This window comes from Mus musculus, chromosome 4 (genome assembly GCF_000001635.26).
Source record: "Mus musculus strain C57BL/6J chromosome 4, GRCm38.p6 C57BL/6J".
NCBI lineage: Eukaryota > Metazoa > Chordata > Mammalia > Rodentia > Muridae > Mus > Mus musculus.
Genome location: NC_000070.6, coordinates 128,688,101 through 128,701,036, shown reverse-complemented (window position 1 = coordinate 128,701,036; position 12,936 = coordinate 128,688,101). Strand labels below are relative to the sequence as shown.

The window sequence follows — 12,936 nt, the reverse complement described above, 5'->3', positions numbered from 1 at the left end:
GCTCTGTGTCCTCCTGGTGCGCATGCTCCTCCCACTGAGCGCTCTGGAAATAAAGCGTGCTCCCTCGTTCCCACTTTCCCCCTGTGTGATGCATCCTGCCCAGCTCTCAGCCCACTAATGGGCCCCTTCCTCTCAGTCTGATTTGTCTTCCCTCCCTCTCACCCCTCACTGACCTGGCTCTGGTTCTCTGAGACAGCATCCCTTACTGCTCAGCCTCCTCTCAGGATCCCTCACACAGGCTGGACCAAGCACATGTCTCCCACATGCACACACTTACTTGCTCACTCCCGCTACAGCGCATGCTCACTGATGATGCACTGTCTCTCTGGCTCCCTCTGTCTGAGCTCCTGCTTTTAGTAGCTACAGCTGTCTTCCCAGATGCATGCTCTTAGGGTCTCTGTGGACCACTCATGCAGAGGACAGGGAAAGGCAGGCCAGACTGGTTTGCACACCAGCCTTTCAAAGTGTGCAAAAACACTGACTACACTCAGGTGTCAACCACCACCACCACCACCTTCTGTTTTAGAATTCCTGTGACCATTAAGCAGCAATTCCTTCCCCACTGTCCAGCCGCCCCTGGTGGTCTGAGATCTGCCTTTATGAATCTGCCTTTTCTAACATCTTAGATGAATGGAGCTACATCTTCTGTCCTCTTCACAATGTTTTAAACATTTATTCACATTGTATCATATGCAACAATTGTATTCCTCTTTAGGGTTGACTAATACTCCTCTTTCTATATGTGTGCACATCTCTCTGTGTGTATGTATATGCATGCATATATTTGCATATATATGCATATGTATTTGCATATGTGCATGTGTGTCTCTCTGTGTATACCACAGCTTGCTTCTCCATTCACCTGCCTATGACACTCAGGTTGTTTCCACCATTGGCAACGGCCACTGTGCACAATGTTGTAATTCTCTACTATGTAAGAAGCAGTGAATCATGGGGCAACTCCGTGGGGGGAAATGTGGACATCCAGATGTTCTTGTGCCATTTGTTGAATTACCAGTGTTTCTGTGACTCACAGAGGTCCCCTCAAGCTACCTGGTATATGTCAGGACCTGTGTTGATCCTTCCTGTCTTTCCCACTTCTACACGCTGCAACCCCTCGGGCTCAGGATTATTGTGACTGACCTGAAAAATCTTGGTTACCTGGCAGTATCTCACCCCCGGGCTTACTGTTGTGGCTACTGACGCTGTCCCTGTCCCCCGAAATGCCTTCCTTCCAGTTTTCATTACCATACTGTTCAGGTCAGCAGTGCAGGTGAGTCCTGGGGAATAGCATGGAATGCTGCTTCCTTGAAGTCCTCCCCCTTCATAGTCAATCATTACGTCGCTTAAGCCATCCAATGGGAAGGCTGTTGGCACAGTTGGTGATTGCCTGTCTCACATTCATAATGGCCTACTGCAAGGAAGTCATGTTCTTGGTGTCTGCTCCTGTACCCATGGTGTCAACTGTACCCCTGCATGCCTGGAGCTTCAGGCCCTGCTCCTTCTGCTCCCTGAAAGCTTAGTTTCTGCCTCTTTTTAGAACATAAACTACTCATGGTTTCATCATAGCTTTTACCTGTGGTCTCTAGTCTACCCGTAGAGATGGCTCAGTACCACTGCCTGTTTACTCGACAGTAGATGCTTTGGGTATACTCATGACTACTGTGAGAGTAGTTATTAATGTCCCATTTTGTCAATAAGAAATTATCTAAGCCAAGTGTTCTGAGGCAGAAGGATTACTGTGAGTAAAGTGTTAAATGATGAGTTTGAGTTAGCTTGGACTATAGAGTAGTAAGATTGTTTCAAAATATAGATATAGACAGAGACAGATGGGGAGGAGCTATCTAATTTATCTAAGGGCATCACAAAACTGGCAGTCCAAAGCCAGGTGTGTTGACCTGGCCCACTGTTGCAGTGACACTGGGCCCAGTCCCTGTCAGAACATACCAGAGCAAAGTAATGGAGATTACTCGGCTGAATCCTCTAATTACTGTTTATCAAATATTTGTACAAAACCATCCTTCTACATCATTTATACATACACGATATTACACATATGTACCCATCAAACAGTTCCAGAAATCAGACATTACCACAAACTCCCTTGTTTTTCCTAGACAAAAACCAAGGCCTAGTTTCTGAGGAAAAGAATGATTTATTCAAGGTAACATGGCTTTGACTCTTCTAGGACCATGGGAGGGATGCCCAGCAGCCAGGGCTAACTGGACTTACCCAGCCAGAGGGCTGGGACTCATCCTGAGGGGAAACCAGAAGTGAGTTGGTCTCCTCATGCAAAGAGCGTGGAACACTCCGGCAGCATTCAACTTCTGCTTCTACAGTTTGTGTGGCAAAGCTTCCATCTCTCCCTCCTCACACGTTCCTTCTGCCTCAAAGCTTGGGGTGGGTGGGAAGCAAAGGAGGCCTCCTGGAGTTTTAGCTAGGGCTACTAACGTGCCTGTCTGTGGACTCTCGTTAGGGCCTGCCTGCCACATGAGAAATATGAATCTGTACATTTCACAGCGCCCATGCTTTAAACATTTATCCACTCCTCCTCAATTTCCTCTTCCTAGTCTCATTCCCCTTTCTCTTCCTTCTAATGACTGCCTTATTCCGTCCCAAGGCCACCCACCCCTGTGGACTCCCACTGTGAACCACAGCCAAGTCTCACTAATGGCTGACAGCCAGAACTAGAAATATGTTTTTCTCTGGTTCCAACTCACTGTGTGGTTCTGTGTGAGGCTGAGCTCCAAAGCTGCCGTTCCTGTTTCAGTCAGGCCTCCCTCCCAACCACAAGGGACCACTTTGAGCGATGTGCTGACTGGAACTGGCTTGGATAGCGATCTTATTACAGGTCTCTGAGGCCTACAGGGCTTGAGACCCGGCAGCTGGAGAAATGCTGATGGTTCTGTCCTTTCAGGAGCCGCCAAGTCTAGGAAACACTAGGCCTTTGTCCCCAGGGTCAGGGAAATCCATTTGCTGTGGATTATGGCTGTGATGGTGTTCCAGGGAGGCAGAGGGGGAAGATAGTGAAAACAGCTCTTAAACCCTCACCAGAGACCGCAGGTCCAGCGGGATGAGGCTTTCTAATGGGATCAGGGCTTGACAGGAAGAGAGAGGTCTAGGGCCCCCCCCCCCCACAATGGCTGCTCCTGGTACCAGCATATTGGCCTCTGTGTAGAGTCTGAAAAGGCAGCATGAAGGGTTCCTCCTGGGTGCCTCTCTCTTCGAGGGGGGAGACAATGATTGAAAATTCAGTTCTCTAGACTGAGGGAGCTAGGGGAGACCCCCTTCCACCTCCAGGTTGCAGGGTGAATCCCTACACCCCCATCCTTCGCAGAGCTCCGGCAGCACTGTGAAGGTACGGAGGCACTGGGCAGCTCAAACCTCCCTCCTGACCTCCCTCTGTGCCTGCCGTGTCTCTTACAAACCTAGATCAAGGTAAAGAGAACAGGGAGATGGCTCAGCGGATGGAATGCGTGCCCAGCAAGCTCAAGGGCCTGAACTTGATCCCTAAGGACCTAAAAAGCTGGACGGCTCACCATGCACCTGGAACCCCAGCACTGGGTGGCAGGGTGCAGAGAGGGCAGGATCCCCGCCCGGGCTTGCTGGCCAGCTAGTCTAGTCAACTCAGCAAGCTCCCAGCTCAGTATGAAGCCCTGTCTTAAAAAAATCAAGTGGATAAGCAATAGAGGAAGACACCTGACAGTGACCTCTGGACTCCATGCACATGCATGCGCCTATACACATGCACTCATACCCCCCCCCCCCCCCACACACACACACAGGAACACATACACACATGGCGGGGGTGTATGTAGGTAATCAAAGAAAGTAAACCAAGTATATTAAGGAAAGGCAACAAGACAGAAGTGTCAGAGGCATAGCTAGAGCAGACCACTGCTCTAGCAAGCCAGACAATGACCTCATAGCAAAACACAAGAGCGTGCGCTCACATCAGCAGCCTTTTCCTGCTGAGGCCTGATATTTCTTGGTACCATAGAAAAGGCAGATTCTACCGAGCGTTTATGCTCCAACCTGGTGCTGATTTGTTGACAAGCATTCGCAGAAGAAAGAGAAAGATTTGATCTTACCCCTTCTGGGCTGGGCTGGGGAGTAAGGTGTGAGGGCGGGGTTTGTCTTGGCTCAGGAAGCTTCAGTCTCATGGTTCTGAGGTGGGCCAGTCTCCCTGAGGTCTTTAGTGGATGTGAGGAGTGAAAAGAGGCAAGGACTGGTGAACATTGCTGTAAGCCAAGCAGCAAACCAGAGAGGCCAGAAGGACTCAGAGGAACAAAGTTCTCTTCAGTTTCAGACAACCTTGTTGGTCACGGCAGCCCTAGAAAGTATTAAAGTGTACTGCCTACATCTAACTCTCATGAGCCAAACGAGGTCAGATGAAGCTTGTAGGAAAATTGCAGAGACATAACTCAGTCTCGCCAATGTAAGGGCCCTGTGGGTCACATCAGGGGGTCCCAACATGTGGCCTCAGGAGGGTTCCCAAGACTGTCAGCTCTCAGGCCCCACTTCAGACCCAGAGAAGCAGAGATTCCAAGACTGGGGCTCAGCAACTGTGTCATGACCAGCCATGCAGGGTTTCTGATGCACCGAAGGCTGAAAGCCGCTGTCAGAAGGCCACTCTCAGACCTCTAAGAGATGAAAGAGGAATGGCCATGTGCCTGAGATGGTCCACATGAAGTGCCTCAAAAGTGCTAAGTTAGGGGACTGAGAGAAGAGACTTAACAAATGGAGTGTCTCCCCTGATAGAAATGGAAGAGCAGCTATGCAAAGGGGCACAGAGCTGGCTGCTCTCAGAGACATTCCCAAGGCATCTGCCCCATCTGTCCCATGCTGCATGGTCCAGCGTTCTGTCTCCCATTACCCTTCACTGAGGCCACTCCCTATGTCCCACCTCCCTAGCAGAATCGGCTTTTCCTGTGCCAGCCAGGAACATGTCTGTTCTTCCTAGAGCCCAGCCTTTGTCACATTTGTCTTCATCCATCCTTTGTCACATTTACTCAGTGTGCGTGTGCACGTGTGTGTGTGTGTGTATGTGTGTGTGTGTGCATGTGTGCACTCACATGCACACTGTAGAGTCAGAGGACAACTTGTTGGAGTTGGTTTTCTCCTTTTATTATGTGGGTTTTGGTCACTGAACTCAGGTCACCAGGCTTGGTGGCAAGTGCTCTTACCTGTTAGGCCATCTCCTTAGCCCTCCCTATCTTTGATCTGCCAAGAGGCCAGCTGACTTTCCCAGCAGGTGGTGACTGGTATTTTCATTTACACTGGACACTGTGAATGGCTAGCAACAGTGGCGTTGGCTGTGTGAAGAATAGACCTGAAGTCCTGCTGATACATCTCACTCCTCAAGAGAGCTCTCAGAGACACCAAAGCACCCGTGACACTATTCTGTGATCGTGACGCCTTTGAAACCTTGAGACAGCATGGACACATTTACTCAAGTTGGTGGTCCTGATTCAGGCTCAATGAACAAGGCCATTACATATAAAGTTTGACTTGGGGAAGGAGTAAGGAGACAGACAGGAAAGAGGTGTTGATGTGATGGCTGTAAAGACCCAGTTACTGTGCAAGGCACACACGGGAGATCCTGCTCAGGCAGCCTGGCCTCCAGCCCAGGCTGCACCATTAATTAGCTGGGCTTGAAGCATCAGCACCAGCAGAGATGATAATGTCCTACCTCCTACCTCACACAGACTCTGCCAAGATGAACCAGGACGCGTAGGCCTAAGGAAACATTTTTAAACAAAATTGACAAGAATTCAGTACAGTATGAGTTCAGAAAGGGGGAGGGTTGAGATCAGGGAGTGAGTGTGAAAAGGGCGGAGTGCACATACATGCGCTCGTGCCAAGTCGAGCTCTTTCTCACTCATTGTCCGGTTTTGCAAAACAGATAGGGTAGCAGCAAGACACCACATTTGCTTGAATGAGTACATATATGCTTTGAGACAAGGTCTCATTATGTAGCACAGTTGACCTGGGACTTGGTCTCTAGATCAAGCTGGTCTTAAACTCAGAGAGAGAGAGAGACACACACACACACAGAGACAGAGAGACAGAGAGAGACAGAGAGAGACAGAGAGTGCCATCTGCCTCTGCTCAAAGGCATACACCACTGCACCCCAAGAGTATAAGGTTTGGAGAGCAGCCTGGCCTGTGCACTGAGTCCCGAGCCTTGCACAGACCAGGATGATGCAAGACCACTGAGCTCTGTTCTCAGTTCTACCTTTGCTTTTTGAGACAGTCTCTCCAGGCTGGCCTTATGCTCACTCTGTAGCTCCAGCAGGACTTGAGCTTACAACCACCCTCCCCAGTCTCTGGAGTGGCTACAATTACAAATCTGTGCACCACCATGTCTGGCTAGAGTCAATTTAAAAAAATGAGTATGGGTGTTTTGTCTACATATGTCTCTGCACAACTTGCATGCCTGGTCCCCAGAGGCCAGAAGAAGGCATAAGATCCCCTAGAACTGAACTGTTGTGAGCCACCACATGAATGCTGGGAATCTTCCTCTGGAAGAGCAGTCAGTGCTCTCAATTGCTGAGTCATCTTTCCAGCCCCAGTTAATTCTTTCTTTTTAAGTAGCCTAGTAGAGTTGTACATTTTTGGCACATAGACATCTTAGTAGCTAATGCTATAAAAGATCACTGTAAGATTCTCTCTGTATTGAATCTCCCTATAAAGTATACAAACATGTGTATGCACACACATATACACATATGTACATATATGAACACACACACACACACACACACACACACACTCCTAGTATTTCTAGAACCTGCATGATCTGCATTCCAACTTGGCTTTGGTCTGGCTTGGAGCAGGTTAGCCCAGACAGGCTAGCCTGCCCCTGCTGTGTTCCCACAAGCCTAAGTGGGACAGGGATCGAGAAGCACCCCATTGCCAGGCTTGCAGAACAACCGTTCCAGGGCTCGCACGTTAGTGTGGACATTTTTGAGAAGCCCTCCTTTCTCTTCCTGTCATACCTATCCCTGGACCACGGCTCAGTCTCAAGTGGCCTACAGGGTCACCTGACATTTTGTAGTTCTTGGGGGGGGGGGGAGCTGACAAGTTTGCTGACTCTAGAAAGGCAAACACCAGGGACTATGTTGGGGTACCCTGCTGTCCTATGGCCACGGGGGTTCTACCTCAGATCCTGTAAGACTGTAAAGCTTAGCCCTTTCCAACACTAGGAGGAGATGGCAGGGTCAGGGCTGGGAACAGATCCTCTGGACAGACACACTGCAGGGATAAATGGGCACCTCTAAAGCCACGCATGCAGATGTGAGGGATTGCTCCTGGGTAGGAGGCCACCATTCTGGGACTGGCATAGTGAAGGAAACAGCTCTAGCCACTTGCTTAGAGACAGGAGCTGTACTATGCGTGATCTCATTTGGTCCTCCTGCCAGGCAGAGGGGTCACTCTATCACCGTTCTCACAAGAAAACAGAGGAGGACTTCCCCGAGGCCACAGAGTCAGGAAAAGCTCGTGTTGTATTTGAACTTAGTTCACATACCAGATGCAGGCTCTCCTGTGCTTGCTACAGCATGGGCCAGCTGGTGCTTATGAACTGGGCTCCTACAGCCTTCTGTCTAATAACAGCAGTCTCAGGAGAATCATCCCAGCAAGGTCAGGCCAGGCCAGGCCAGTCAGTGCCAGCTCTCCCAGGTGCTGCCTGCTCTCCCCCACCCCCAAACTACACTTGGAGAAAGAGTAGGGAGCGTGTAATATTTGCTGGCTCTCTCTGTTCCTAAGTATTCTCACACAATACATAGAAAGCTGGTCACAGAGCCGTCCACATGACCCTTGCTGTAACTGAATTCAAAAGCAAAATAATAATAAAATAAAAGCTGCCCAGCAGTGCTTTGGAGGGAAGGGACAGAGGCGGCCTTTCTTTCCTGAATCTCCACACACTCTGGGCATGGAGTCAGAGAGTCAGTATGCCATGTAAGAAAAGAGGAGGAGCTTAGTCTGAGAAGGCTGTTGGATTCTTGCTACTGTCCCAGTGGGGATGCTGTGGACAGGTCACCCAACCCCTCTCTATGGGCTCTTTCCTTATCTGTAAAATGATGCTAATAACACTGACGAAGAGTTACCCGGAAAATCCAAAGAAAAGGTGAGCTAAACACAGAGCCCCAGGCGCAGCACAAACACACACTTAGTTGAAGCATCCCCACCCCCTTTCCCCTGCCTCGGCTTCTCTGTGCTGCTGTGGAGCAGTGGTTAGAGACAGGGAACAAGTTCCCAGAGAGAATAGCACCAGCCCCAGATCCAGCTACAAAGCAGAGCATTCCAGAACAGCCCGAATGAGGTGCGTGTAATTTGATGCTCTCCGGGCTGGCTTGGACATGAACTTTTTACCAGACCCTCAAAGCCTAGGAATTTTCTTATAAAGGAGAGAGAGGGAGGGGGAGGGGGAGGGCGAGGGGGAGGGGGAGGAGGAGGGAGAGGGAGAGGGAGAAGGAGAAGAGGAGGAGGAGGAGAGGAAAGAGAGAAAGTATGAACAAATGATCTCTCCCTAAACTGAAGGCATATAAGACTGAGTGTATGTGTGTGCAGGTGTGCATATGTGTGTACGTGCATGCGTGTGTGCATGTGACACACGTGTCACGCATTTTCTCATGAACATATGTGGTCTGAGAGAAGTGTGAGACTGGAAGCTAGTCACTCATTCATGCTTCCAACTCTCCCACACTCTGTGCCAGCTGTCTTTCAGATGCCCAGAGTGAGGCTGCTCCCGGAACGTTCTTTGCAGGCTACTTCTCATGTGGTGGTTGGGTTATCAGCACTCAAGGCGACTGCCTGAAAACTATCAAGGCGACTGCCTGAAAACTACTGCACATCACACTACAAATAGCTGGAAATCTGAGCTTCCCTCTTCCACTCTCTCCTCCCAGCCTCCTCTTACATTGGCTCAGTCCATTAGCAGAGGGCTCAGCCCTCCGAAGGGGCTTTCTCCTGCTCTGCTTTGCCCCAGCCGCTTCTCATGCCAGTTAATCACAGCCCTGAAAGTGATCCCAAAGGGCAGAGGATGTGGTTCAGTTGGTACAGTGCTTGCCTAATGTGCAGAAACCTCTGAGTCCAAGCCCCCAGAACCACATGAACTGTCGTGGCTACAGAGAGTTCATTGCCACCCTGTGATACACAAGAGTCTGTCTCAAAGGTTAAAATAGGGGCTGGGGAGATGGCGCAGCAGATAAGAGCACTGTAGGTTCTTCCAGAGGACCTGGTTTCTGTTCCTGGCACCCACATGGCAGCTCACTACCACCATAACACCAGCTCCAGAGGGTCGGACACCATCTTCTGGCTTCTATGGAGACCAGGCACACACACAATGCGCAGACATATGGAAGTAAAATACACAAAACCCCCAAATATTTACATTCTTCTTTCTTAAAGTAACTCTTTAAAAATTAAGCAAATAAATAGTTCACAATTTGTAAATCCAGCTCTCAGGCCTCTTTGTACTCATCTGCCTCAAGTTATAGTGTTTAACCGCAGTTAATGTTCCTGCATGTCCAGGAAGCCTGTGGTCTACTGTGACTACCAGCCTTTCTTCCCTTAGCGTCATTGTTGGCTTTACCCAGACCACCAGTTTACCTCCAGCTTCCTGGACTCCTATGTGCTCCCTACTATCTGCAGGAGAATGGACCCACTGGGGTAGAATCAATATTTCACTGTTATCTGTCAACTACAACTCTATACCCTACTTCCTTTTTCATACTTATAAACAGCAAGTAGCTAGTTTGGACTGAGTCTCTGGGAAGAAAAGGCAGAGAGACTGGGGTGGTTAGGAAGCGGAAAGTGGACAGACAGCTCCCCGGACAGACAGTTCCCCGTGAGGCTGCTTTCTTCCCCGTGGAGCTGTCTGAGCAGAGCTGTGGGCCAGGCAGGTGCACATCCCAGGGGAGTGTCCCCCAGGCCATGCCTGCAGCCTGCTGTCAAAGACACTTTTCTGGACACCAGGAATCCACCTGAACAAGCTGTATACTCCTGCAGTTTATAGCTCTGCCATATAAGGATGTTTTAAAGGCTAATAATGCTATTTGTTTTTTAAGGTGTGGGACAAGCCCAAACTGGTTTTACTAAATAAAGAAAAGAGAAAATTGTGTTAGTATGAACTTCCTGATGTTCCCCCATCCGCTTAGAGGGGAGGAAATCACTCCTTTCGCATGTGGGGAGGGGCGCCGAGAGCTGACTCTTTCATGAACCATCCAATTAGCCCACTCACGCCCACTCATCCAGGCTTTCCTCATCTTATGTACTTGGTACTGGATGGGGAACAAAAGCGATTGACTGCTCTTGAGGAAATGACCAAGTGAGGTGCGAAGCAAGATGAATCCACAGGTGTACCAGCGGTTAGACAACTTGATGTGGTTTTGTTTTTGTTTTTGTTTTCCCCACAGAGGGCCAGGCAGTATATAAGCTAAGCTTTGCGGGCCGCATGCAGTCTGGATCGTATATTCTCTCTCGGCTGCCTTCCATTTAAAAGTGTACGGTCTGTTTTTAGCCCGAAGGCTTTCCACTAGGTGTGCAAGACAACTTTTAGCTCAGTCAGCTCAGGTTTTGTCTTAGGAGGCTTCTTTAGGCAGAGCCAGGAAGGATCATCCCAGGTGGGGTTCAGGCTGTTGTTATAGATCACCCCATTAGCTTAGAGCTGAGATTTGCTGAATGGGCTCTGTCACTTAGATAACTGAAAGCGTAAACTTCCTGGTCCACAGTGGTCTTTTAGACCTGAGCATGCATCAAAATCAGCCAATTAGCCCAGTCCCTCCCCCCAACCCCCCCCCCCCAGCCCGGAGTTCTCATGTGGCCTCCAAGGGCCAAGCCAGACTGTATGAGCAAGCTGGGCTGAAGAACTGAGACCCGAGAGGGAGGAGGTTTAGTGGCACCAAAGAGGGGCCTTGACCCTGACCCCTGCAGTTATGGATGGCTCTCCCTTCCCAGGAAGGCTCTGAGTCTCCTTGGGCAAGATTTGTGTGTGTGTGTGTGTGTATCTTCCCTTCAACATCTGTGTTGGCACTCATCCTGTCTAGCTTCTCAAAAATTTACATATTTTAAACCACGTCTGCAAAAACGGCTCTTATGCAATGTGCCTAGTATGTATCCTCTGATAGGGCAGTACTTCTCGTTTAGCACATACCTTAAAATGATTCCTTAAAAAAAAAAAAAAAAGTCAGACATGGTGCTCAGAGAGAAGGTGGCGAGAAAGGAAAGAAGTCATAGTGAAGTCCACAGAGCTATCCACAGAGGACTCTGTGGGCATCCACACACACAAGAAGTCATTAATCTGGAAGACAATGAATGGCAAAGGCAATTAGCCTGCCTGGGGTCTTAGCAAGCCAATGAGCGATGCAGCAAGGCTCCGGAGGGTCTAGTGGAAGGGCAGGGTCATTGCTGGGGAACTGAGGAGGAGGTCAAGGCAAGGGAGGTGGGGAAGCCACCAGGGGCTTCATGAGGTCTTCATGGTTAATGTCGAACTGTGGAAGCAGCCAGGAATGGCTGTACCCTTGCCAGGCTCTACCCACTGCTAGGCTTGGGCACAATCCTGACAATAAACCAGGTGCTTCAGTTGTGCACACACATATATACACACACGTGCACACGCACACACATGCACACACACACACACACGCACACGCACACACACGTCTGTCATCCACCTGTAAAGTCTAACCTGGCAGAGGGGCAGGCTGAAGACTGCCTGACTGAGTAACGCAAGGAGCGCATGCCAGGACACTGGTGGAGTTAAAGAGACAGCTCCAAACTTCAGCTTGAGGCCCTCCCCTGCACACTGCACAGCGTGCTTGTCATCTTGGCCACAGCCTCATCCGCATGCACGTTCCCACGCTCTGCTCTCTGCAGACACTCTAAAGGCACGTGGATGGCTTCTTCCTTTCTAGGCACCTTCTCCAGACAGAGTCCCTTGTCCACCCTCAGTCATCTGCACATGAGACACCACCTTCTGTATCTATAAATCACTCAAATGTCAAAGTCGCCTCCACAGCTTCTGTCCCTGATGTCTGCAGGGCCCTGACAGCTTTGTCATTCTTATAGGAAAACAAAAACTAAAACTAAATAAAATAAAAACAAAAACGAGGTTAAAAACAAAAAAAGGAATGAACCACAGCTGGCTTGACGGCATAGAGAGCCCAACCCGAAGCAGATTGTCCTACCGTGGGGTGCAGGTTTGTGGCTGTGGTGTCCCCGCCTTCAAGACCATCCCATTTATCTCTTTGTTCCACTCCCTCTCTCTTCCTGCACAACGCTGCAATCACACACATACTCTGGGTTGGGGGGGGGGGGTTGAAGAACAGCCTAATTTCCTGATGATTATGTTGTTACCTAGCAACAGCCAATCAGGGGCCAGGCTTTTTGTCTGCAGTATTTCATGCAAATAGTTTGGAGAAATTGCAGGGTAACACAGGCTGCTTAGTCTGTCTTCTCAGGGGACACATTACAGAACACAACCAACCCAAAGGGGGACTACTGGAGCCGGGCTCATGTGTGTGAGTGCAGGCCATCTGACCTCAACACTTACCCTTCTGCCCGGTACAGAGAATGCAGTTCTGGAGAGATACTCATGGGGCCAGAAACTTGGGAGAGTGTCTGAGCAGCAGCCATCTGGACCCTGGATCTAAAAAGCTGCTCATCTGGTCCACAGCACACTGACCCCAGAGACCCCTTGCTTGCTTCCCAGCAAGGCAGAGACATCTCCTGCTGCGGAGCTGTCTGTGGAGGGATGGGGTACCTTCCTATATTCACGAGCTGAGAGACTGCTGCACTCTAAGAAGGCAGTGGCAGCTCCCTAACCTGTGCGTGCCCACGGCCTCATCTCCAAGGCCAGATGTTGGCACCAAAGACTCCACCTTGGTCTATTGGTGGAAAACTCTATTCTTACCCTCATATTAAAATTCCAGA

General features: G+C 49.8%; 1 protein-coding gene across 7 annotated transcripts in view; it reads right to left on the bottom strand.

The window, feature by feature from the left end:
• Phc2 (polyhomeotic 2) overlaps positions 1–12,936 on the bottom strand; it is a 98,227-nt gene that overhangs the window by 51,845 nt on the left and 33,446 nt on the right. Inside the window, exon 1 of one of the 7 annotated variants that reach the window (NM_018774.4) lies at positions 12,192–12,299. The exons of the other annotated variants lie outside the window; for them this stretch is intronic. The gene's annotated coding sequence lies outside the window, so the exon portion shown is untranslated. Of the gene's footprint in view, positions 1–12,191; positions 12,300–12,936 lie in introns of those variants that run through there. 7 annotated transcript variants of the gene reach the window in all.